This window comes from Alligator mississippiensis, chromosome 1 (genome assembly GCF_030867095.1).
Source record: "Alligator mississippiensis isolate rAllMis1 chromosome 1, rAllMis1, whole genome shotgun sequence".
NCBI lineage: Eukaryota > Metazoa > Chordata > Crocodylia > Alligatoridae > Alligator > Alligator mississippiensis.
This window is the reverse complement of record NC_081824.1, coordinates 318,955,427-318,982,283: the sequence shown is the minus strand read 5'-3', so window position 1 is coordinate 318,982,283 and position 26,857 is coordinate 318,955,427. Positions and strand designations below refer to the sequence as shown.

General features: G+C 45.3%; 1 protein-coding gene across 10 annotated transcripts in view; it reads right to left on the bottom strand.

The window, feature by feature from the left end:
- The window catches only part of MAP7D2 (MAP7 domain containing 2), a 141,291-nt gene that overhangs the window by 100,824 nt on the left and 13,610 nt on the right, over positions 1-26,857 (bottom strand). The window lies entirely within an intron of this gene.

Below are 26,857 nucleotides of genomic sequence, written 5' to 3'. Positions count from 1 at the left end.
CATGCACTATTCCATTAGACATTGTTTTGTTTATTGGCTCAGCTGTTAGACTGACCTATAGAATTAAGTGTAAGGCATAAAAGTATGTTTAATGGTTCATTAATACACCTCTCAAATGCATTTTGAATCTGATAATATAGATCCTATTCTATTAATGATTCTTTACTGACAATTTGTAGGCCACGTAACTGACTGCCCTTATCACTAAAAAAGTGTATCATCTGTTCATCAGAAATAATCAGTATATAGCAAAATACATTTCTGCCATTACCAACCACTAGGCGCATCTACATGTGGCCCTGCAGTGCCATGGTTACTGCACTGTCATTTAGTAACTTCCTTTAGTAAGTCACTACTGTGCCCCGGTGGCACACAAGTTATTTCTAACCACTATGTTGCCGCAGTGACATGCTATAGTGAGGGAGCCCGTCGCTACAGTGACATAGCTGCGGCATCACAGTTTTTGCCCACCTACAGTACACTGCTGTAGCATGTTGCTATAGTGACATGCTGTCTTGTGTTGACACACCCACTATGTCAGTTACTATTATAACACTTAGCTATTAATAATTTCAGATTTTCTGTATGGATTGTAGTTCCATGCATAATTAGTTGGCAAAACAATCTTTGTCAGAGCCAAAATAAATCCCAAGAAGTGAAATATATATAAGACTGTAGAGACTTAGAACCACGAAAACAAGGTACAAGGCAGAAAGCCCACTTGGCATGGTGACCATATTAATCACTGACATCCTAATTTGACTTTGGCCAAGCCTCAAGACAGATTGCCATAACCAGATTTCAGGAAGGAGAGGGAAGGAAATAGTGGGCGTGTCTACACATGATGCTACGCTGCTGTAATGACACACTATGGTGATGTAGCATCAGCGGCCACAAAGTATGACACCTACACTATGCCACTGTAGCGACAAGCTACTGAGCTACAGTGTGTTACTACGGCAATGTAGCCGCTAAAAGTAATCGTGCACCACTGGGACAGCACAGTAACCGGTATTACTGTGCCATCATTTAGTACTTCCTAAAGCAAGTACTAAATGACGGCACAGTAACAATTGTGCCATAGGTAACACATGCAGACACACCCAGTGAAGCATAATAATATAACTTCCAGTTTCCCAAGCCAGCAAGAGAAATAAAAGGGAGCATTCTTTCCACCTACCCTGTTTGTGTTCAGTATATGCTGGGCAAATCCACTGGAGGCTATGCACATGTACCGAGGTGTGTTTGGAACTGGTTCTGAACAATTACAGCACAGTACTTAGTACATGGTATATAGTATTCATGCTTCACATTACTGCAAAGCATGTTCCCTACTGTTTTCATTGGTTTAGATGAGCTGACTCTTATGTTACACACAGTAGTGCCCCAACCAGTTTGTCACTGGATTTGAACTTGCCTGCATAGGCAGCACTGAACATGTTATAACTACATTACAGAACTACATAACAGCAATGTAAAGAGCAGTTCATGTTAATTTATCACTGAATTATAAGTCTTGCCAAAGTTTTTCTATGCCAATAAAGAAAAGTTAAAACCAACTGCTGTTTGTCAAAGAGCTTCATTGCATTTGGCATTATGCTCTATTTCTATACCAGCAGCAGTCTGCTGCATTATGGGGTGCTACTGGAGCTCTCTCTTTTCCGCCCCAAGGTTATTCAGTTTTTCTTCATTTAAAAACAATTCAAATAGTACAAAACCACATTCTTACACATACAAACATATATGCAATGGTATTTTACAAAGACTCTTCCTAGAGAAACCCCATTTATCATTGCCATGTCATTTTGAGAAGGCTACTCTCAGCTGTTAGATCCATACTACTGAAGAGATGGCATGCTGGTTCAGGAGAGCTCTGAGCTAGCAGACTGGTTCTCCCAAAAGGCTAAGAGAAAAGTAAAAGTCAAATCTTTTCACCCCATACAGATTCACTGTTTAGAAATTGGATCTGCTTTTAGTTAATCATGTGCTTATTCCAAGTTAAAGATAAGGAACAGCTTTTTATAACCTTGCAAATGATAATGATTACTAATTAGCCAAGATGATCAAGGAAAAATGTGGCTACCCATTTCAGAAGATACTGACAGCACAGAACAGAACGTATGATTTAAACTCTTTCAGTGCTGACAGATGTACAGGTCCCTGCTCTAACTCATGGCACTTTGCATGCCTGTCCTATGATGAGGGATGAGCTGATACAGTTCTGTCTGCAGTAATGGAGGAGATAAGGGAAGGGAGAGCTGCACACTGGGGTTTGCTCAGCCTGACCTGAAGGATGGGGGGCAGGAGTAGGGGCATGAGGTGGGGAGCTTCAATCCACCCGTCCTCCTCCAGCTCAGGCCAGACAAACCCCAGCCTGCAGCTCTCCCACTCCTCCCTCCCTTCCTGCAGACAGCACCAGGGGTGAGGCTCAACTGCATCAGCCCAGCCCTGATCATACTGACAGACTGACCCTAGGGAACACAAGGTCATGGCACGGCTGTACAGCACTTTCTGGGGGCTGATCACACGACAAATATATCTTCTGTCTGCACCCTATGATAAAAAGAAAATCCTGTCCTATACTTCAAGGTTAAAATGTTGCCCTATCCCGCTGATGAAAGAAGTATGGCTTATCAGGAAAATGGTGCACCAAGGTATAGAACAGTAGTGCTATCTATTAAAAAAGTTCCAAAATCTTCCAGAAAAAATATAAAGGATATAGTCCCCTGGAATACAGTTAAGGAAAAACTCCTCTGAGGCACAAGATGAGAGCAATGGTTAAGAGGAAAGTTTAAACCGTATTGAAACATGGACTTGAAAAATCTAAAATGGAGCTTTGTTTAACAATTATTTGCCAGGAGCCACAGATAGCACAGGTTGGAGCAGAACAAGACTGGTTTAAGATCTTTCTGAGCACCAGGCTTAAGAAGTAAATTTAACACTGTGGGGAAATGGTGCAATTAATGACATTTACAGCTCAAAGTATGCAACTATCATGGACATCATACCATTTATAAAATGCATTCACTAAAAAGCAGTTGTACTAACTTCCAGCTATAGCATGTATACTATCTTCAGTGATCCCAGCTTTTAGAATAAGGTCTTTGGAACAAGGTCTTGTGTCTTCTTGGAGCAGATCCTTAAGGAATCCATCTCAAAGCACTTGGAGGACAAGAAGGTGATTAGAAACAGTCACTATGGATTCATCAAGGGCAAGTCATGCCTGACTAACCTGGCTGCCTTCTATGATGAGGTGGCTGGCTCTGTGGATGTGGAAAGACCAGTGGATGTGATACACTGGGGGGTAGGGCTAGGATTCAGATAGACCTAGACAAATTGGAGGATTGGGCTAAAAGAAATCTCATGAGGTTCAACAAGGACACGTGCAAAGTCCTGCAGTTAGGACAAAACAATCCCATGCACTGGTACAGGCTGGGGTCTGACTGGCTGGGCAGCAGCTCTGCAGAAAAGGACCTGGGGGTTACAGTGGGCAATAAGCTGAATATGAGCCAAAAGTGTGCCCTTGTTGCAAAGAAGACTAACAGCATACTGGGCTGCATCGGTAGGAGTGTTGCCAGCAGGTCAAAGGAAGTGATTATTCCCCTCTATTCAGCACTGGTGAGGCCACATCTGTAGTACTGTGTCCAGGTGTGGGCCCCCCTCTACAGACAGGATGTGGACAAATTGGAGAGAGTCCAGTGAAGGGCAACAAAAATAGTGAGGGGACTGGGGCACATGACTTATGAGGAAAGGTTGAGGGAACTGGGCTTATTCAGTCTGGAAAAGAGGAGACTGAGAGGGAATTTAATAGCAGCCTTCAACTACCTGAAGCGTGGTTCCAAAGAGGATGAAGCAAGGCTGCTCTCAGTGGTGGCAGATGACAGAACAAGAAGCAACTGTCTCAAGTTGCAGCAAGGGAAGTTTATGTTAGATATTAGGAAGAATTTTCTTACCAGGAGGGTAGTAAAACACTGGAACAGGTTACCCAGAGAGGTGGTAGAATCTCCATCCTTGGAGGTTTTTAAGAGCTGGATAGACAAAGCATTGGCTAGGATGATCTAGTTGGGGACAGTCCTGCCTTGAGCAGGGTGTTGGACTAGATCAGGCTGGTCCAACATATAGCCCGCGGTCCACCATGTGGCCCGCCAAGCCATTTTATCTGGCCAGAGGTGGTGGCCAGAGCCACCAGTGGCACCGCCGCCACCATGGAGCGTGGAGCCACCGGCGCCGCAGAATGCGGAGCCGCCGCGGCAGGCAGCAGCAAGGAGAGGCAAGGCCAGCCCGTGGGCCCCAGCTGGCAGCGAGGGGAGGGGAGCTGCTTACCCCCGTGGGGCCGGGCTCATCAATGAGCCAGGTCCTGCCGCCGCTGCCCCAAGGAGAGACAGCAGTGATAGACTGCAAGGGTGGAAAGAAGCCATCAGTGAAAAATGAATAAGTAGGAGACAGGAAATGAGCAAAGAGGGACACAGAATAACAGGAAGTCATGGAAAATAGGTCGAAATTAGAAAAAACAAAAGTAAAACAGGGAAGAGAGGGGGAGGAAAGCAGGGGGAAAAAGGCCTAAGGGAAACAGGACAATGATAATAGTACAAGGCTCTCAAACAAAAAGGAAAAGGAGGAAATCAGGAAGACAAAAGGCAGAACAAATGGGGAGGAGGGGAGGAAAGGTTGGGGAAAAAGAAGAACGTAAGAGGTGGGGTCAGGCAGATGCCTAGTGATGAATCAGATGTCAGGCAGGTTGTAATGTGTCATAAATCCAATGTCTATGTTAAGTCCATGAAATATTGAGTCTGTGAAAATAAAAATAAGCATCTTTGTCTGTATAGGTTTTATTTTTTTTATTTATTCAAAACATACCACCAGGATGGGAAAAGAGGATGCAAATGAGGGAACCAATCTCCCTACCCCACGACTGCATTACAGGCAGCGATGCCAGCTCTGCTCTGTGAAGCCTGCAAGGGAAGCCTTGCACTGGGGGGAAAGGGAAACCCTCACAAGACCCCACATAGCTGCGGCAGGGTCCCAGGCAGGCTCGGGGGAGCAGGTAAAATCCGAAGGGCAGCAGAAATTCACCTGCAGCCCCCCAGCCCCAGCACTGCAGGGAGAGCTGACACTCTGGGCTAGGGGGGTCATCCCAGAGACCCCCAAAAGTCCCACCAAGGGGCCTGTGCACACTGAGGAGTGGGTAAGACAACCCCACACACACCCCACAGCACACAGAGCTCATAGTGAGGGGGGGAAACCCTCCATAAGACCTCCCAGAAGCCCCCCAGACCCTGGGCAGCATGTGGATTGCAGGGTGGGCACTGCTCCCCATATCTGCTCTAGCGGTGTGGCCCGTGCCACCGCCACTCTCCCAGCTCCAGAGCTGGGGCTGCAGCTGGTACCCCTGCCAGCCCCAGAGACTCCCAGCAAGCTCCATAGGTAGTTTTCTTGCTGCTTTCCACCTGACTACCTGTTATGGATTTCCTGCCCCAACCCCCTGCCATTTTTACTAGGGGGGGTTGGGGGTGGAGGATCTCAATTATACAAGGTTGGGGTGGGGGAACTCTTGGGACACTTCCCTGCCTAGAAATTGCAGCTGAGAATGTGACAAGATAGAAGACACTTGAGTGATTTCTCTCTCTCTTTCCACCCCCCCCCACCAGAGTGAGGCTGTTCAGTACTGATTTCTCTCTCTCTTCGCCCCCCAGAGTGAGGCTGTTCAGTTTGGGTCACCGGCCCACTGGGCAATAAGAAGTTTGTGATCTGGCCCCACATTCAAAAAGGTTGGACACCCCTGGACTAGAGGACTTCCTGAGGTCCCTTCCAACCCTAATTTTCTATGTTTCTATGATTCTTTCATACCTGTATTGAACCCACCAGAGTGGGCACTAGCAAAAGAATACTTTAAATATAGTTTATTATTTCTTTCATTAATAGAATAAGGTAACTTTTAAACCCACAGCAGAAAAGGGAAGTTTAAACATTACTTTTTATTCTCTTTAAACAACATCTTTTGATATGATTACCCAGAACCCTCATCAGTCACCTTGGCTAACTGGAATTTGTTACTGAAAAGCTTATACGAAGGGATTCTTCTCTCTGAACACAGAATAAGCACACACGTAATTAAATAAATCTCAGTTTGTCCTACTAGGAAAGGAGTTCTAATTTCCTTTGGAAGAAACTTAAAAATACAGTGAAAGCAAATGTTATATTATGATACAATTATTCTGTTGTACGTATAAATTATGGTATCCTGTTTTATAATTCTCCATCTTGGCCTACAATGATTATTTTCTGAAAACGCAGGAGGCAAGTATTTTTGTAACTGATTTCTTTTATTAGACCAACTGTTTAGTTGGGAAAGATACAGACAAGCTTTTGGGTACACACAGAAATCCTTGTCTCACATTTTTCCTGGACCATCACAGCTACAACATCACCCCAACACTACCACTGTATTCTGAAAAAAGATACCATGTTCTATGCCACAGAAAACATGCTGCTATCTTCTTCGCCACAGAACAAGTTAATCTAACACCAAATAATTATTCGAACCATTTGATATCCACAAAGACATACTATTTTTTTAAATCAGTAGCAAGAATGCAAAAATACTTTCATTAGTTAAAAATGGAATACTGACTTGAGGCAGTGTTTGAACCGTGAGTGGGGTATAGCTATATAGCATGTTATTATATCATGCTATATCCATTTCTTCTCACCACTATCATTTGAAAAAAAAGGAAAATTTCCCAACCTTCTCTCTCCAATTGTTTTCTTTTTACAAACCAACAACAACAAAGGAAAGTGACATGCTATATCCTTCAGTAAGTTGCCTATGACATCTTCCCTCGCATACCAAACAAAAATAGTTTCAGTATTATTCAGGTACAAAAATAAAGAATGGCACTATTACTACACCGTCAGAAGCTTAAACTGAGTTATCTTCTGAAGAGGTTAGCATACCAGAGTTTTAAGAAACTATTTGTTGAATTTTTGTACTTTGATAAGAATTCCAGCACAATTTCCTATACAAAAAACAGCAGTATCTCCATATTGCCTTGTTGGAAACCAATGCATCTGTTTTAAATACAATTTAAAGTGTATCCATCCACATAAACACACACACCTCTCTACACATACACACACAAGCCCTACATACCTAATCTTAATGACATGCCAAAGGAGAATAATTTTTAACTAAGTAAATTTTGATTAAGTATATATCTTTTCAAAGATATTGCAACATTGGTATTAAGCCGGATGAGGTTAAGGGACATGCTGAAATAAAGTGAAAATTCAATAAAAAGTCTCTTTGCTAAGGAAATTAGAAAAACAATGGGCTTGTTTAATAACCTTATAAAAGTAAACATTACATATTCCCCAAATACTTCAGATTGCTTGCTAAATTTATGTTAGCCATTGTCTATGGTGAGACTACACAAAGAGATTTGCTGTGAAGACATCTTTGCCCTGTATGGAAAAGCAGTGGAGTCCTTGAAAGAGATACGACCCAAGCTTCATAGCAATGTCAATAGGTTTTTATCTAAGTAGTATCAAGTACACAACTGAGTTTTTCTGTACAGTTCCAGCATGTTTACCATATAGAAGAAACTATGCTAAATATCTTTTGTTACGACTGAAGCTTGGTCTCCAGAGGCTCCCAAGGACAGCTGAGGGCAGATAAGGCACTCACTGGCTATCTATCTTGCTCTTCCCCATCGCCGCTGTGGAGTGCCAGAGACTGCTATTTCATATAGATGTTTCAGGAAGGATTTTTAAAATGTTCCTCTTCTTTAAGGGGTTATTTTTAAGTGCTTCAGACATTTCTGTTGTGCTTCTTTGGCTCTGCACATCTATATACTCACTGTTTTGAGTGTTTCAAGGGGGCTTAAACCACTTCAAAAAGCATGTCTGTCTATGGCCAAAATCATGTATTTTTTTCAGAACCTCTCTTTTAAAATTATACCCTTTTGTGTCCCACCTACTACACAGGGCAGTGCTGAGGAATCAGGGGTGGCGGATTTGTTGGAGCAAAAAGCCTTTATGTAGCATCAGAAAACTTTCCACTGACATGGAAAGTAGATGGAGCGGACTGCTCAGATTCCTACAGGCAGACCTTAGGCATTATAAACTTGTCAGTATTGGAAATTCCGTGACCAGAACACTCAAAGGAGTCTTATTACTGGTTCCGTGAGCAAAAGAAGTACATATAGGTATGAATTTGTAGCCACAAATTTGGTCCATTAAAAGCCCTATAGCAAACAGCCTCTTTGAAAGTGATTGGAAACAATGCAGCCAGCTTTGCAGACTTGATACCTGCTTATAACTGAGACCAAGCTAAAAACCTACCAACCAACCAACACACCACACCAAACACAAGAGACCATACTCGTGGTTTAGACAATATGCAATCTACCTTCTTTTAACCAATACTTCAATGCAAGTTGAAGCACATCCCCAGAACTGTTATACTGAAAAGGGTAGCTGCTTGCCTCAATGAGGATTGCCATCTTTAATTGTGCTCAATTTGGGGCAGGCATGTAGACAATTTACTACTTGCAAGAGAAGCTGAATAGGTTTGTTTTCATAACCTTAACAGATTGCCAATTTTAGCAAAACTGACACAATGCAATGAGATACACGATGGTCTTATCTCCTATACGTGATGACAGTAGAGAGAGAGAGAAAAACTATCATATTTATGGCTTAAAATATTTCTACACTAAAGCAGCTCTGAAGTCATTGAAATAATGGTTGCCTAACAACAAATATTTATAATAACCAAAAAAAAACCCTCAAGGCAAATAAAACCATGCAAATACAAGTAACCATTATAGCTACAGATTCAATTAGTTTCACAGTGGAGAAGAGAGTGGTTCTGCTTTTACTTCATAAGGATCCAAGAAGGGGTGGAAATAAGCCAGCTTGCAGTAGCTCAGCAACATGGTGTTTTTGATGGCTGCCTTCTGGTTCTGCAGAATATAATCCCTTCACTTTTAGAAAAAGCCTCAAGCCACTACAAGGAAAACATCAAACTTAAGCCCTTGAGTCTTCAGACCATGTAAAACACAGATCTTAGATGGTATAAACTTCACCTGCTCACTTCACTATGTGATGATAACTCGACCCTAACAATGCCTAAAAATGTTAACATTTAGCCATTACAATATTGTTCAAATCACACCAGCACTAGAAATGATTCTCTCACACACACACACACACACAGTATGAAGACTTGTCAAATTATGCCATTACTGGTTAGATTAAGACTATGCAGCTCACCACACGGAAGAGAAAATACTATTAGTAGATCTTCTCAAGCTGCTATGGAACTGACAAAATACAGCCACACTTGATACAACAGCCATACTTATTTAAAAATAGCTATGAAAGACAGAAATTGCCATAACAAAATAAAACTACAAATTTTTAATGAACTGAGGATTTAAGATATCACATCTGTTAGTGTGCTAGAGCAAGTTTTCTAGGGTTTTTTTCAGGACTGGGATCTTTCAGGTAGCCACTGTGCAATCACATGACCTGCTCCTGCAAATGAATCTGTGCAGAAGCATTCCCCTACACAATAAGCTATGAGCTCTGCACAGGTCTAACCACACAGAACCATTTACAAGCCAGGGATGCAGATAAGAGAGGCTTTGCCCCAAGTAATAATACGTGTCTCCAATATTGCATACACTTCTAAAAGAGAGACCATGTTAATGTTTCCACTACCAACTGCATATTGCAAAATCTGCCTGCCCAACATGGTTTTCTTAGGCCCCTGGCAGATGTCCAAACAATGGCATATTTGGGACTGGAAGAATGTTATGCCACATCCCAAACATCACACTTCCTGCCATATCAGATGTGCATGGCAGGAGGTGCAATCTGTGGGAAGGGGTACATAATTCCTCCAGTGCCAACCACACCACTGCCAAGCTGCCCATAGTCCAATCTTGCAGACTGGGCTGGAAGCAGCTCCATCTCAGACCTGGGCTGCAGGACGCAGCTCACCACAGATTCCAGACCTGGGGCAGTCAGAGCTGGGTCTGACAATCAGCTGATTGTCAGACCCAACCCCTATATTTCCAGGTACAGTTCAAGACCTGGGGCTGCCAGGGCCACGTCTGACAGTCAACTGATTGTCAGCTCAGCTGAATGCATGGTTTTAGATGTCCAGGGGCACCAGGACCCTGGGATCAGGGCACCTCTAAAAAGCATGGATTCAGCCCAGCTCCCAACAACCATGTTTAAAATGCCTTACCCTAAAGTCCATGCAGGTGCTTCAGGGCAAGGCAGAAAAGTCTGCAGAGCAGAGAGAGGTTGCCAGGTTCCCCACAGCCAGAGCCCACGGCTCCCCATGCCAGGGAATCTTGTAATCTGCTCTCCTAGCAGCCAGTTTTTAACATCAGGACCAGGGCTGTTCCAGTCCCAATGCCAAGCCCTAGCCCCATACCAATGCTGACTGTCAGCATTGGCATGGAGGTGCTACACGTGGAATTTATGGTGCCATACAAATGAGCCACAAAGACATCCCATATGTTTTGTGGAATAATTCGGTGGTAAGTTTGCTGCTTTATGGTGCCAGAAATCAGCTGAACATGTAGAACTGTTACTATTCATGGTGCAATTAACACGTTAAACACACTACAACTGTAACGTGTCAGGGGCCATAGTCCTAGAGACAGACAGTCAGCAAAACTTCCCAGGTGAAGAGCAAAGCTAAGTGAATCAAAGTGACTGCAATTCAATGCTTAAATGCCACGTTGATGGCTGTTCTATAAATATCTAATATAAATTACTCACTCACCAGGTTTGTCATGCTCATGTGTATTTTAAAACTACAACTCTGTTTAAAACAAAAGACGACAATATCAGGAAGATCTTCATCCCGCTTACTGTGCCAAAATAATATTAAATAAAATATTTGGCTGCAATAGAATCAATGTTCATACTGAACAAACACCTTTAATATTGTTGTGCATGCCTGCCTGAACAAACTCCCAAAACAATGCCCGCCCTCTTCTTCCAACAGCACACAGCAGACATTTTCAAATTCTAACCCAAACATGGATGTGCATGGAGATCTTAACGTACCTTGTCATTTTTCACCCTATATGTAGAATTACATTTGTAGATGGAAAAAACTATGTCATGAAATGCAACACATTTAAACATGAAAACTGGCCTGGCCTCTCCACTGTTAAAATTGTTGCACATGCAAAACATCTGGAATCTAAACATACAGTGTTTAAGACTGTCATTAAATAAATAGAAAATAAGAGCCTGGGTGGATTGCAAACACAGAAAGCAAATATGATCAGGTGTGATGATTGAGATCCATTTTATTTTACACATTTATCTTACTTGAATTCTTTAAATAAAGTTCACACTAACGGCATTTTAAGAATAGTGGAAAGTACTCAAGAGCATACAGTAAGGTGCACTCTCACCCATCGAAGCAAAAGCAGACAAAAGGCATGGACAGACTACATGCTAATCTGTACTGAAGCAAGGGAAGGAGACTTAATGAATTTTAAGATATTCCACCATAACTGTTTCATATGTCTGCCCTATCCTGCAGTGCAGCAGCTGTTACCATGGTAATTTAGCAGCTATTTTCTTCTAGAGTAGTATATCCTGGTTTAAACTTCCACTAACTGTGAGAAAGGAGCAAACATACAAAACAGCTGATGTGCTCATGAGCAGACAGCCTACATCTACTTCTTTTAAAGCGCTATAATTGCTTTGTCTATGCCCAGTCTGTGACCTGTGCTTCTAGCACATGGGACCTTGGGAACCAAAAAAAGCACCATTTTGGTAGTCTCCAGAGGCAAAACAAGCTTTTAAACAGAAGACAGATACAAGTGAAAAAAATGAGAGACCATTTACAATACTTAACTAGGTGCTTTTAATTTGTATTTCCTACAACTGCTCTTGAGTCAGCTTTATCAGTTTTACAAAGCCAATCAATTTTAGCCATCTAGCAAGAGTCCCTTAAGATGTACATCTCAAAACCCCAAGGGCTTTTTAGAACACTGTGCCACTGTTTAATGGCAAAAATTCAACCCACTTTGATGCTGTCACAATCTTAGCATGTTGCTCATAACAATCCTCCAATAGACCTTAAACCAAAAAAACCCAAACAAACAAACAAAAAGAAAGGCTTATGCTCACAAAGCAATCTGCAACACATACTGGACAAATTAGTCTGACATCTAAATGTTACCAGAGCAGAAAGAACTCCTCTAGGCTATAAGCTGTTTTCAAATGCCAACGTTTGGACACACAGTAGGGCAAAATTGTGGCTAACTGTGTTAACATTAGACATTTCCTATCGACAGAGCCTATGGAAGTGGGACTTGGCAGGGGGAAATAAGAGAGGGAGGTTACCACCCTGTACTCACAGAACGCCCAGTTCATGGTGGATGAAGGGTGCACAAAGAACAGAGAGGAAAAAAAGCCGCTGCCTCTGTCCAACAAGCAGGACTGCTGTCAGCTGTATGACAAAGTGGAGCCCAATCATTCCCCTTCTTGTCTTGTTCTGTTTTTAATAAGCACACATAAAACATTCACAAGAGCTGGTACAGCCCTAGAACCGTGTTCTCTAATCCCATCAAAATGGCAAAATAATTACAGCTAAAACTCTGTATGTCAGAGAAATTTGGAGGAAGTAATCCCATTGGTTCACCTAAACAGATGCATAAGCAAGAGATTTTGCAAAGAAATTACTTCACTGAAGCAGAAGGTCAGACTTTTGACAGGAGACGAAGTCCTGACAACGTCTAAGGATTCTTTAAGTGAAGAGAGAACCGGTGGAATTGAGGATATGTTTTCATTTCTTTGAAACATGTTCTTGAAAGCTGGATAGAATGAGACTGAAGAAAAGGACATTTCTTGTTAATGTAAGCACAGATAACAGCATGGGTTTTTTAAGTAGAAATTCTACATTAATACTATGAGACACTAATCTCATTTCAAAGGATGCTTGGCTTATTTATCAGGCCTCCATATGGGGTATAGGTGGCTTTTTAAAGTAAAAATAAATATTGGAAGCTTACTACGTTTCCATTTGGAGCAGAATGTTGTTGTGTTTCACATTGTTACATACCCTTACACCACAGAACCATCTGACGCCACTTGTTCTCTAGCAAAAGTTTTGCTGATAGTCAGGATCAACCAGAAAACATTTTTAAAATAGGAAAAATATAACCATTCTGAATTATGTGAGGAAAAACACCACCAAATATCAACAATAAACCTTTTAGCTGATGTTAAAAGGGGACATATATAAACTCAGATTAATTAAGGTATTCTGGACTTGCAATATCAACTTGGCTAGGAACAGACATTCAAAAAGCCCAAGCCTGAATTGATTCAGTCTTTGCAGGTTAGTTTAAGCCAGGGGCGGGCAAAATGCAGCCCGTGCGCCGGATGCAGCCTGCCAGGCCATTCTATCCAGCCCGCAGGACTCATAGAAAATTAATATTTATCTGCCCCGGCTGCCTGTCATGCAGTCCTCGATGGCTTGTCAAAGCTTGGCCCTCCACCCAAAATAATTGCCTGTCCCTGGTCTAAGCTGTGCATCTTACACTGATTAATTAATAGCTAGACAGACATGCTCTGTTAAACCAGGAAATGCAGGCACATACCTGCCATGGCTCAAGCCAGAAGCCGGGGGGCACTACAGCGTACCTCCCAGCCACTGCCTAAGGGGAGGGAAGAGAGATGACCTCAAAAGCTCTAACCCTTTCCTCCTGGAATGGAGGAGGCGAGGCTAGGCACGAACCAGGGCTAGCACACAGGGGATGGGGAAAAAGCCCTCTCTCTGAAGGAAGGTATTGAACACAGCAATTTGCAAAGCATACAACAGGGAACTACCAAAAATCTTCCCCTAAACCAGGCTTGTCCAACATGCGGCCTGCCAAGCCATTTTATCTGGCCCATGGTGGCAGCGCCGCCACTGCGAAGCCGCCGCCACCACAGAGCGCGGAGCCACGGCAGCAGCAGCAGGGCAGCAGTGAAGCAAGGTGAGGCGGGCAGGGCTGGCCCACGGGCCCCAGCTGGCAGTGAGGGGAAAGGAGCTGCTTACCCCTGCGGGGCCGGGCTCATCAGTGAGCCGGGTCCTGCCGCCGAAACCCTGAACTCACCGATTTCTGCAGCGGCCTTGGGACTTTGGAGGGCTCATGGAAGAGAGGGGCAATGGGGGACAGCAGGGCTCGCCCCCCGCCAGGCAGCACCTGGTGAGTCATGACTTTTTTTTTCGAAGTGCTAGGAGCTGGGGTGGGTGGGGCAGCCATTGCCAGGCTTAGGAGAGCGGGTGGGGGATGGGCCTGTGTGATTCGGCCGAATCTGTTCGGGGCAGTGATTTGAATCACCACATTGAATCACTGTCTCCCGAATCAGCCAAATCCGAAGCGAATACTAGTCAGTTCACATGAGCCTAGCATGTGCCCCTCCACAGTTGCTGAAATATAAGCTTGTAGTCTATGAACATAATACCATACACAGGGGCAGATTAATATTCACTGGGGCCCTGGGCCCAGGGGGGTAGGGGTGTCCACGGCCCAGCCCCACCCCCTGACCTGTGCCCTGCCCCACAGCCATGGGCTCCATCCCTGGCCTGCACAGCAGAAGCAGCATCCAGGGCAGGCCACAACAGCCCCCAGGCCTTGGGCAGGAGCTGCAGCCACCCTCCCCACCCCCGATGCACGTTAGAGCTAGTGCCAGGGGTTCAGAGCCACGGCCCGCTGGGCGGATGCGGCACAGACCAAGCTCCAGGGGTGGCTCCTCGCCCCACCATGGCTCAGTCCAGCTGCAGTGGTACCTGGCAAACAGCACCCAGCAGCCACGGCCAACCGCGTTGTGCATGCCCAGGCCAGTCTAACCTGGACCCCAGTTTCATCTGCACCAAGGCACGGGCCCCTGAGTCTAGACCCAGCTTGCCCATTTGTTAATCCACTTATGACCATATGTATTCAAGTCTAAGATGAGCATCCCCCTATTTAACAGAGGGAAAAAGCCCCCTGTCTTATAGTCGAGTATGAGGGCAGTGGGGGGCAGATGGTTATTAGAGCGGCATGAAATTTCGCCACCAGTTTTATTTCGCTGCTGTTTTGACTCGTTTTGAGGTCGAAACAGCAAAATTGAAATGAAACAGATATTATCGAAACAGCCTCAAAACAAAATGAGGCAAGTCAAAACGTTTCGCCGTTTTGATACTGTTTCAATGTTTCGCCCATAGCCTATAATGGGGAAGATCAAAACAGCCTCTAACTTTGTCATTTCTGGCCTGACTTGAATTAAACTCGCAGGAGTGGTAGCCCCTTCGGAGGGCATGAAGCCTGCCAAGTTTCAAGGAGATACGTGCAGGGGGTTCGGAGAAACTCCACCCCAAAGTCTTGAAAGCAAAATTCACGTCATGTGCATGTGTTAAGCCACAGCGGGGTCAAAATTGCAAGCATGCTAGCCCCTGCTGAGGTCACAAAGCCTGCCAAGTTTCGGAGATAGGTGCAGGGGTTTTGGGGAAACTGTACCTCAAGATGCAGACAAGCAAAACTCGTGACATGGGTGACACTGTGTTTTAAAGCACAGCAGGGTATAAACTGCAGGCCTGCTAGGCCCTGCTGCAGCCACGAAGCCTGGCATAGTACCTCACAGTTGTTTAATGAACTTATTCTCAGAACACTCCCATGAATTGGGAAGTGTAATTACTCCATTTTACAGGTGATTAGCTGAGGCTCAGGGAAGCTAAAGAACCTGACCAAGCTTGCTCTGGAAGTCTCTGGAAGAACTGTTTCAAAGCCATATCTCCTAAAACTTAGGCTCCAGCCACTCATAGATTCATAAATTGTAAGGCCTGAAGGGACCTTGGAAGATCATCGGGTCCAGCCCCCTGCACCAAGCAGGAAAGACAACTGGGGGTCAAGTGACCCCAGCAGGGTGACTGTCTAGTCTCCTCTTGAAGATTTCCAGGGTAGGTGATCACACCACCTCTGTAGAGAGTTTATTCCACAATCTGGACACCCTAGTTGTGAAGTAGTTTTTTCCTAATGTTGAGCCTGAAATGGTCTTCCAGGAGTTTGTGCCCATTACTCCTAGTTTTCCCCAAGGGTGCCCTGGTGAACCGAGCCCTAGATGTACATTTTTTACATGGTTGTAAGCTGCTACCAAGTCCCCTCTCAGCCTTTTCTAGCTGCGGTCCCACCAATGCTGAGTAGCCGAGTAGCGCACAAGAATCACTTCTTTGCAATGGTTTTGCTGGAGATGCATCAATTGATGCATGCCAGGGTATTGTTGGCCCTGCTGGCTACAGCATCGCACTGCCGGCTCATGTTCATACTGTGGTCAATTATTACCCCCAGGTCTGTGGTGGCAAGTGATGGGGGATCTTCAGTCCTGCTGCCTGAAGAGAGGCAGCAGTTGCACAAGCACCCATGTCACGAGTTTTGCCTGTCAGCAGCTAGGGGTGCAGGGCCCCAGAACCCCCCTGCACCGATCTCCTCGACAGCTGGCAGGCTTTGTGGCCACAGTAGCGGCTACCATCCCTGCAGCTGTCACCCCACTGCGCCTGAACACACACAGCGTCACCCATATCACAAGTTTTCCTAGTCCACAGCTTGAGGTACAGTTTCCCCCAAACCACTGGACCTATCTCCTTGAAACTTGGCAGGCTTTGGGGCCTCAGCAGGGGCTACCATGCCTGCAGTCTTGACCCCGCTATGGCTTAACACAGAAACGTGACATAAGTTTTGCTTTCAAGATTGGGGTGCAGTTTCCCAGGAACCCCCTGCACCTATCTCCTTGAAACTGGGCAGGCTTCATGCCCTCAGAAGGGGCTACCATTCATGCAGGTTTCATCCAAATCAGGCCAGAAATGACAAAGTTATAGGCTGTTTCAACCTTCCCCATTATATTCTATGGGCGAAATGTCGAAACGGTGAAACTGTTTCGATGGAATGGAAGAGCTGTTTCGAATCAAAACAAAATTCAAAACAGAACGCCGTTCCATCGAAACGTCGAAATGCTGGTCGAAACGGAACGCTGCCGTCTCACACAGCCTTAATAGCTATCTGTGGACAGGGCCATAGTCACAGCGGCTGCCTGTCCCTCACCACCCCGCCACCTCTGCACCCTGTCATTTCCCCTCTACCAACCCCATTGAAGCCTATGCTCCCCTGCCTTCCCTCTCCCTTTCCCCCTTACCCTTACTCCACACCAGCAGGCTCCATGCATGCTGCAGCCTGGAGCACTGAGTAGGGCCCCAGCCCAGCCCTGTAGAAACAGCACACAGCCAACACACATGCTGGGGGGAAGGGGGACCTGGGCTGGGCTGGGGCCCTGCTCAGTGCCCAGGCTAGAACAGGGATGGAGCCTGCTGGGATGGAGCAGAGGCTGGGGGGGAGAGGGGAGCAGTAGCACTGGGGGAGGGCAGAGGCTGGGGGGAAGTGGGGAAGAGAGGTTGCAGGAGGGCAGGCAGGGAGCAGAGGTGGCCGAGGGGCAGCCACAAGCAGGGGACAAACTGCTTGACCTCCCCACACCACCTGCCCCCCACTGACTGCCCCCTTGCAGCAATGGGAGGGATGAATTAAAGATCACCTTCCCAATAATTAGATTCTACATATGGAAAATGATAACAGAATTACAAATTTTCCATGTATAGAATCTAATTATTGGGGGATCATCTTAGATTTGAGCAAATACAATAAAAATGGAGGTAACAAAACTGACTTGGATGAATTCACCTGAGACAAGAGTCAAGATTTGTTGGCTTTCTTTGGAAAAGAATGTGACTTGGATACACACACACCTGCTTGGTATCCAAGTTAAATACGCTAGGCACATTCTTATTTACTAATTCAGTAAAGTACTCTTCTTTCCTATGTTCACCAAGTTGTTTTTACAACCAGTTACAATTTTAGCAATAAAAGATATCCCATATGTGTCAAAAAGTTATATAATCAAAACAGAATTCTTATCTGAAGCTGGGGACTATAGTTCCACGTGCAGTATCCTACTGAAAGTCAGCTTCTTAAGCAGCCACATAAGCAGCCTCATACCATTAAAGGTCTAGCTTCTTAGCTTAAGTAAAAGGATGTAGATCCAGTGAGATTGGAGCTATACTAAATTAATGTTAGCTGAGGAGTTGACCTGAAAAAATTAGATGAATTAAGATTTTCCAAAATAACCCCGACTTAGGCTTTGCAAAAGTGTAAAAAAAAAATTTTTTTCACACTGTGCAGAGGTTCAGAAACACTTCACATGATGTTGGCTCTCTATGGGTTAGTAAATAGCCAGAATACCAGAAACAACAAATATATTCCTTTCTTAATAAAACATCTGCATTGGAGCGACTGAAATAGTTGTCATATATCTCATGAATAGATGGGAGCCTGTTCACAAGGCTCGACTCATAAGATAGTGTACATTCTTCTACAATACTCAGAGGGCATGTCTACATGAGATGCTAACTGCGCAGTAGCCAAATAATACTGTGCAGTAGTGTGTCACAGCACCAACGGTGCTAATACGCTACTGTGAAGTATTATTAGGCTACTGTGAGGTAGCATCACTAAAAAGGCGTTAGCCAGTGCTACTCCACAGTAACTCCGGTTACTGCACATTTATTTAGTACTTGATTATACGAGTACTAAATAAATGCATGGTAACCACTATGCATTAGCTTCTCCTGTAGACACGCCCAGAGAATATCTAAGAGTGGCTGAAGGGGGAGAAGCACAGGATTTCCACCCTAAATCCCAACCATACACCCCAAAAGGATAACAGATCAGCTCTGGAGAAAATGGCATTCCAGGAAGGAAAAAAGCCAGACGCTTTCCAAAGAGCTGTGATAAATTCTGTTAAGTTTTATTACAGGGGTGGGCAAAATCTGGCCCGTGGGCTAAATCCGGCCCACCAGCCCATTCTATCCAGCCCGCAGGGCCTTTAAAAATTTTAGAAAATTAATTTATATCTGCCCGTGGCCACCTGTCAAAGACGACAGGCGGTCAGCGGCAGCAAGACGCAGCGGGAGCCTGGAGCTGAGCAACAAGGCTAGCCCAGCTATACCCAGTCCCCCACCACCTTCCTGCCCTCAGCCCCCAACCAAAAGCTTCTGGGGCTTCTGGCCTCATGCCCCTAGAGCTGTTCCCCCTCCCTCTGTCTGAGTGGAAAATAAAGTGAGTGGCTGGAAGTGGTGGTTGTGGGGAACAGTGGGGGCCGCATGAAGCGGCGCGGTGGCAGGGATGCTGTGGGGAGTGGTGGGCCCACATGGTGTGCAGCAGGAGGCAGAGCCACAGCAGGTAGCGGAGCCACGGTGGTCCCCAGTGGGCAGCGGGGCTGCGGCAGGCCCCAGCAGGCAGAGCAGTGGGCCCCAACGGGTGGCAGAACTGCGGCCGGGCTCCAGCAGGACCTGGTGGGCAGCAGAGCCACTGTGGGTGGCAGGCCCCAGTGGGTGGCAGAGTTGTGACTGGGCCAAGGCAGGACCTGGAGGTCAGCAGAGCCCCAGCGGGTGGCAGTGGCACAGTGGGCAGCATAGCCATGGGCGGCTCTGGCAGATGGTGGAGCCACGGTGAGTGGTGGGGTTGCGGTAGAGTCACAGAGGGGCTGCAGCAGGTGGTGGGCCCCGGCAGGGCTGCAGGGAGCACTGCAGGAAGCAGGGGGCTGCAGGGAGCAGCGGGCAAGCCTGCAGAAGGGAATGCAGGGAAAGGTGATGTTGGGCAGAAACACGGAGCCTGTGTAAGTGCCCTGGGACTGGCAGAGACCCAGGATGGGGTAGCAGAAGGACAGAGCCTGGGCATGGGGTCTGCCTGGCTGCATCATGTGAGGCTCACATGGAGTGCTTTAGAGCTGCACGCTATGGAGCTGGCAGCACACACCCAGCCACCATGCCCATATCCCACTGTGCACACATGCACACATGCACGCGCACACACACACAAACTTACACACACTCTTCCCAATCACAACGCCACTTACAGCCCCTTGCTGCCCACACAAAACACACAGTAGGACTGTATTTTAAGCTATTATGCAGCCAGCTCTAGATACACTTTTTGTAAACACAGAAATCAGTAGAAAAATATTTTAAAATAAAATTAAAATAGGTTACAGTGGATGTTTTGTGTGTGTATGTGTGTATATTTGTGTGTGGGGGGGGGTATATAAATATATATATCTTTTTCATGGTTTCCAGATCACAGTACCCTTCCTCCCAAAAGGAGTACTTCCAGGGCAAGGAGAGGGACTTCCAATGGCAAAGGTCAGGGGCTAGGAGGTCAGACTTCCGGTCCCAATATGGCAACCTGGGGCAGGGCAACTGTCAAAGGGCAGGGCTACCTATGTAGCCCGCAATAGCTTCCAAAAACTTTGTAAGTGACCCTCCACCCAAAATAATTGCCCCTCCATTTTATTATATAAACACCATGCTTTGAGTTTCACTAATTATAACCATACTGCAAACAATCACACCAGCAATATCTGATTTTACACAAAATCTTGACACTGTTTAATATTAAGTCTGTTTAATAGTAAGATTTTGAACAACAATAACACCTACATATGCAGGTTACTGAGGTTTACTGTGTAGGTGGAAGAGATAAGGTGACTGTCAATTGAAAGGTTTGGCATTGTTTTGGATGATGATTTCATAATTATCAGTTTGGTAGAGGGGTGAAACCAACATGGCTTCAATAGTCATTTCACCAAAATGGAACTTTTTGCCCCCCCAAAACAGAAGGGCAAATCATTATAAATATACTTGCAATAGGAATTACTTGAAATCACTACAAAAGACCACATCTACAAAGATAGTCAGCAAAAGACGTTTTAATTAAATCACATAACTGTTCACCGGAAAGAGACTACACTCTCAGCTTTGTTTTACAGATCATACTTTCATACTTAGAATTCACTTATACCAAATACTCCGTGTTGAATTGACACCCAACAATTGTATTATGTTAGCCTTATGAAACATGTGGTTAAGAAGCTATACAAAACAGGTGGTTAAGAAAAAATGGCAATGAAATACTGATAACACAACATGTTTGCCATTTACTTCATATTACTGTACTTCTAACACACTACCTGTCAAAAACCCCCTCCAATTCAGCAGCAGAGTGGGTTATGCTCATGTAATATGAGGGGGAGTTTATCAGATAGAGCTTTTCTGTTTTTACTGTAGAGCAAAGGGTGGACAAAGCCACCTGTAGGAACAGTACAGGTGCAAATTATCCAAGTATCAAGTCCAAGCAACAAAACACGTTATCATTATCCAAGAGACAGGCTATATGCACGTGGACAGAGTAATCCCATGTTACTGTTTTTCCACTGTCACAACCCAAAGGTGTGATTTTGTTTTTGTGTGTGCTTTGACACCACTGAATTATTTTCCCGCCGTTTTGAAGCTTTCTTTGCAGGGTGCATTTCTTCTTTGCAGCACAGAAATGCACGGTGCAAAGAGTTCCCGCCATTTGTATTAAAATTCGAGCCCCATTATTGGCTTGTGTTAAAATATTCCCACGTGGCAGCTAGCGATTGGCTTGCTAGCCGTATAAGAGGCTTGAGTGGTTTCCGCCCAAGTTGGAGAACTTGGAGAACTCCGAGGAGAACCCCGCAAGGGAGGACTCCACGAACATCAGGAGGAGGAGACTTCACATCTTGTGAAGATCTCTAAGCGCTGCGAAGCCTATTGGACCCAGCGTATTTCAAGAAGGCAACAGGGGTCTGATCAGCCTCTAGCCTCTCCCCGTCACCGAGTGCAATCCTCGACGTATCCCTCTTCCCTGTGCGCAAAAAAGGATCCATGAAGCCTCAACAACTCCGTGTGAGTGAGTCCAAGTACTGTCCGAGCCCTCAAACTGGGGATTTAAGCGGAGCTTTGCCTGGGAAACTGTCCAGCCTACACCGCGACCATCTACGGTGTAAGTAAACAATCTTGAATCAACCACTACGCGTCCGTGCCTAATTCTAGCGTGTCGCCTGCTTTCTCCGACCCAGCGTGCCCGGGCTGCTGGCCACAGCCCACGGCGCGAAAAAGGGCCCGGATCGCTCCCGGCCCGCACATCCACCACACCTACAAATCCTTTCCAATGAAATCTAGAATGTCTCAAACTCATTGGTGTTTTTTGCTTCACTCACTTTCTCTGATAACTTCCTCCAAGACAGTTCTAACGAAAGTGTACATCAAGGGTTCTCAATCTCTTTAGGACTCAAGGCAGCCCTCAGAAAATGTCAGTTCTTAACACTGTCACTCATTTTTTTACTACAAAAAAATTAAGAAATTTTTTTCTGTTGCAAACATCTCAGAAAGACCAGAGCCGGTCAGAAAGTATTTAACGCTGAACTCCTATTTGAAATCTCTGGGTTAATCTTGTAAAACATGTCTGCATGCCTAACAGTGCTAACATTGCATGGCACCTGACTATACCCTTAAAAGGATCTCAAATCAGCATAGTTGAGAATTACTGCTGTACACAAATGCATGACGATTTTACAACAAATGCACTGGGTATCAATGGTTACTGCCCACCACTCTTTATTATGTTATCAATTATATCTTTTAAAATATTTACCTAATTACACAGATACTTGAAACAAGGACTGCAAATACCAAGGGATGATACAAAATGATCAAAGGCTGTGCAAGAACAAGCTTACTGAAGCATATTTTCCCCCACATTTGCATATAGGATGAAATCATTCCTAACCAACACCCATAGTAGAAGTCTAGGCATGTGTTCCCACAGAGTATTACTACATAGAAAGAAAATATCCGCACACCCCCCTGCATATTCAATGAAGAACAAGCTGTTAATTTTTTTAACACATTAACAAGAGTACTGATCCAAGTGATTAAAGACACACCCCCCCATAAGAAATTATGTCCATCCCCCTCTTGAATCCAAATGTTTTTTCCTCTAAGAATACTAAAAGGAAATATAGATGATTTTTTTTACCATATGAATTAACACATATAGAGTCTTTATTAAGCTTCATGTAAAGCAGAAGTGGCCAATATATGGCATGGGCAGCAGACTGGGAAAGCAACAGGCAGTAAAGCAGCAAATAGGCCAGAAAGCAAAGCAATAAATTGGATAGGAAGGATGCAGAAAGCAGAACAGCATATCAGGCAGGGAGCACAGGGCTGGGAGAAGCAGAACAGCAGATTGAGCAGTGGAAGGAGATCAGAGTGGCATGCCTGTTAAAAAGGCTTGCCCCAAAGATTTAAACTATGCACTTCATTTTTAGTCTTGTGCCAAACATAGAGTTTCCAATTTTGTAAAAGCAGAAGATTTAGTTATGAATAACAACACTGCAGTTGTTGCTTTCAGCTGGCAAGCCTCTCCCTCCCTCTTATGTCACATTCATGATGATAGCAATTTCATCCAGGAAACTGTTATCCCACATTTTAAATTATTAATCCAACAAAGTTTAGAGTAGAATCAACCATGCACAGCCTATGCGATAGCCTCAATTTTAAAGTGACAGCTATACACATTGGAGAAATTCCCAAATCTCAAAAGACAGACCATTTTGACATTAAGCTAAATATTAAGAGATGAGATTTTGTCACATTTAAGTACAGGTGTTCATAAAGCTGAAGCCTGAATTGATTCATTTTGCAGGTTAGTCTAACCTGCGTAGATTGAACCAATATCAAGTGAACAGACATTCATTTTTGATTCCAGAAATGCAGCCACATTCCCGCAGTGGCTGCTAGAAGCCAGGGGGTGCTAGAGCATGGCTCCCTTCCATTCTGAAGTGGCCAAGGCAAGCTAAGCTGAGGAAGAGGACATAGCCAGGCCCAAGTATGATTGGGGAGTGGTTTAAACCCCCAACCTGGCCTGCAGAGTCCCCAGTCAGGGTGTGCCTGGAAGAAGAAGGGGGAAGCAGCCCTTGCCAGGCTTTCTGGGTGGGGGGAGAGAGCATGGCCAGATCCTGGCCCCTGGCCAGATGCTTGCACGGCATGGCCTGGAAGGGGGCAGGGAAAGGGCTTATTCTCCCCTCCCTCTCCTCCTCCCCTGGGACCACAGCTGGGTTCAGCCTGGCCAGGGTGCAGCAGCCCCTGTTAGGGTCCTCCTTGGTTGCTGCTCCAGGGGTGGGGGTGTGGCCAATGTCTACCTGGCATAGCCTCCTGAGGTGGAGGGGGCAGGGACAGGGTTTATTCATCCCACAGCCCAAGCTGTGCACACCACTGCAGGGGCTGGGGCCAGCCCAGGGGCCACTCTCCAGCAGGTAGAAAGGGTCACCAGGCAGGAGCTGCTCCACCAGCTGCATACTTGGCTCAGCTTGGCTCTGCTCCAGGCTAGCATCGACACACTCAAGCCCATTCCCCATTTCCCACCAGCCTGGGTCCCTCTGCTCAGTGAGGCTCACATCCAGAATGGAGCTACCTCTGCCACAATTCATTTGTGCCTGTCCTCACCTGGGCTTGGGGCTGTTTCTCTCCCCTCCCTCCCCCTGATCTGGCCTTTGCTCCTGGGCTGCCCCAAGCGAAACCCCAGCCCCAGCAGCTGGGAAGGCAAAGCGGGATCACCTCATGGCTGGGAGGGGGGCTCTGGGCCATACTGAGCCATGAGCAGGGGGGAAAAGCTGGGCAGACCCAAGCTGGGGTCTGTGCCAGTGGGACAAGGGAGGGAGGGAATTAACCCCCCACTCTGTCCCCCATTGGCTTGAGTCTGCTGCTGAGGCTGGCTATGCCCCCACTGCTCCAGCAGCAAGGGCGAAGGGAATGCCTGACAAGGGCTGCTGTGCCCCAGTCAGGCAGACCCTGGTTGGGGTCCCTCAAGGGAAGAGGGGAAGGAGAGGAGAATAAAACCCCTCCCTGCCTCCTTAGCCTCAGGTGGCCATACCAGCCAGCATCTGGCCATGCCCCAGCTCCTGCTGTGGCTAGGGAGCAAAGGCCAGCCCTGCTCTCTGGTGCAGACAGCACAGCATAGCCCAGGGCTGAAAAGCATGCTGGGATGCTGAGGGACTCTGATTTAACTTAAACCAGGAATAGGTCTGGGACAGAAGTTCGATAATCTGGTTTGACCTCAATCAGTTAAGTCTGATACTACATTCAATCAGGTTTATCTTAAACCAGTTTCAGCCATTTTGAAACTGGTTTACGTGCACTGAGATTCTGTTCAGTTACAGGTTTAAACCAGTTTCTGATGACTTAAACTGGTTTATGTGTAACTTCTGTCCCTAGCCCTGAAGGGGAAGATCTGCATATTTCAGCTGAGTCATGATTACACCCTAGTAGATCACTGCACCCAACACATTCAGCACCAGTCTCTCCTAGCTTTCTCCTTTCCCTACATCTTACAGACCTCTGGGTAGCTGTCACTCCTGTATCAGCAAAGAGTAGCAAAACATATTGTTTTAAACAATTTTCCTCAAGATTTTCCCCTCTGCACCAGATCACAGCCCTTCAGAGAAAACACGTTCCCCCTGGCCAAAGGGGGAATTAACACAAATTAACTTTTGTGTTAATTTTAACAGATGAGCTATTTCAATCTGATTTAGATACAGTAAAAGCTTTGTTATCCGGCATGTGTGGGGTAAGCGGGGTGCCGGTTATGTAAAAATTCCAGTTACCTGAAGGCAGGGGGTTTTCAGCTGGATGTGGAATGGGGGCGGGGAGGGCGATGGCAGCTGCAGGCAGAGCGGAGGGGAGGGGCACGCGGAGTGGTGGCAGTGTAGGGTGGTGAGTGGAGGCAGCGGCAAGCTTTATCTACCGCCTGCGAGTCCCCCCTCTCCGCAATGTCCGGATAGCTGGCCGGAAATTCCGGTTAATAACTGTTCTGGTTACTTAAATGCTGGTTAATACAGTTTTTACTATAGTATTTTGTACAGGTATATATTACTTCTCAGAAAGTCTTTGTTTCATATTATCCCTAGATTAGGGATGTGGGGAAAACTGCTCCAAGCTAGTAAATCTACAGCTGAGGTAGCACTAAAGCCTAAGGGAACAAGGGTACTAGTACCACACCTATTACATGACACCAGACTTCCTGCAAAATACTTAAGAAAAAAATCTTCTTTATAATATAGCAGTGTTTGTTTACTCGCTTACATTTCATTAGGCCTTGAAAACACAAACAATCATGATAAGTTTCATTCTGGTTTCTAGTTTTATCTGGTTTTCTAGTAATATCACTTAGATTGTCAATTATTTGCAGAAATGTAATGGAAATATTTTGGTTATCTTTGGCTCTCAAAATATATACACATAAGAACTGGAATGGGAGCATGCTACTACTGGTCCTTGAGATTTTGTTTGGTAGCTATTCTGAATAGAATCTACAATGCCAGCAACATCAGATTTAAAAAAACAAGCCACTTAACAATCTACATATTTTTATAAAGATCATATTTTCATTTCTTTATCTGACAGTATTATGTTGCATGAATGACAGCTATCACTGGTTTTTAGAAAGCTTTTGAAAGTATAAACAGCGGGTCCCTACAGCAGATACTGGAAACCTATGAATCTCCTTGTAAAATTCCTTTTCAGGGTCAACTTCAAGATAAAAAAAATATTGTGTGCTTCGACGTTGCCACCTGAGTCAGACAAGGGTGTGTCCTCTCCCCTGTGTTGCTTGGTGTTACCCCTGCTTGGTGTTACCCCTGCTTTTGCTATGAGATAGATGTGTGGATTGACAGAATATTGGGAAGTGTGTATTTTGCTGATGATTGATCCCTGAATTCATTAAACAAAAATGCAGTTAAAGGCCAAAAAACCTCAGACTGAACTGCTGAACAATTAGGTCTTGTAATCAACAAGTCAGAAACACTGTAGTTATGTAAGCCACCATGACCTCAGATGATTCTCTCATTCTTGTAGGAACAGATCTGAGTACTACTGATGAGTGTAGTT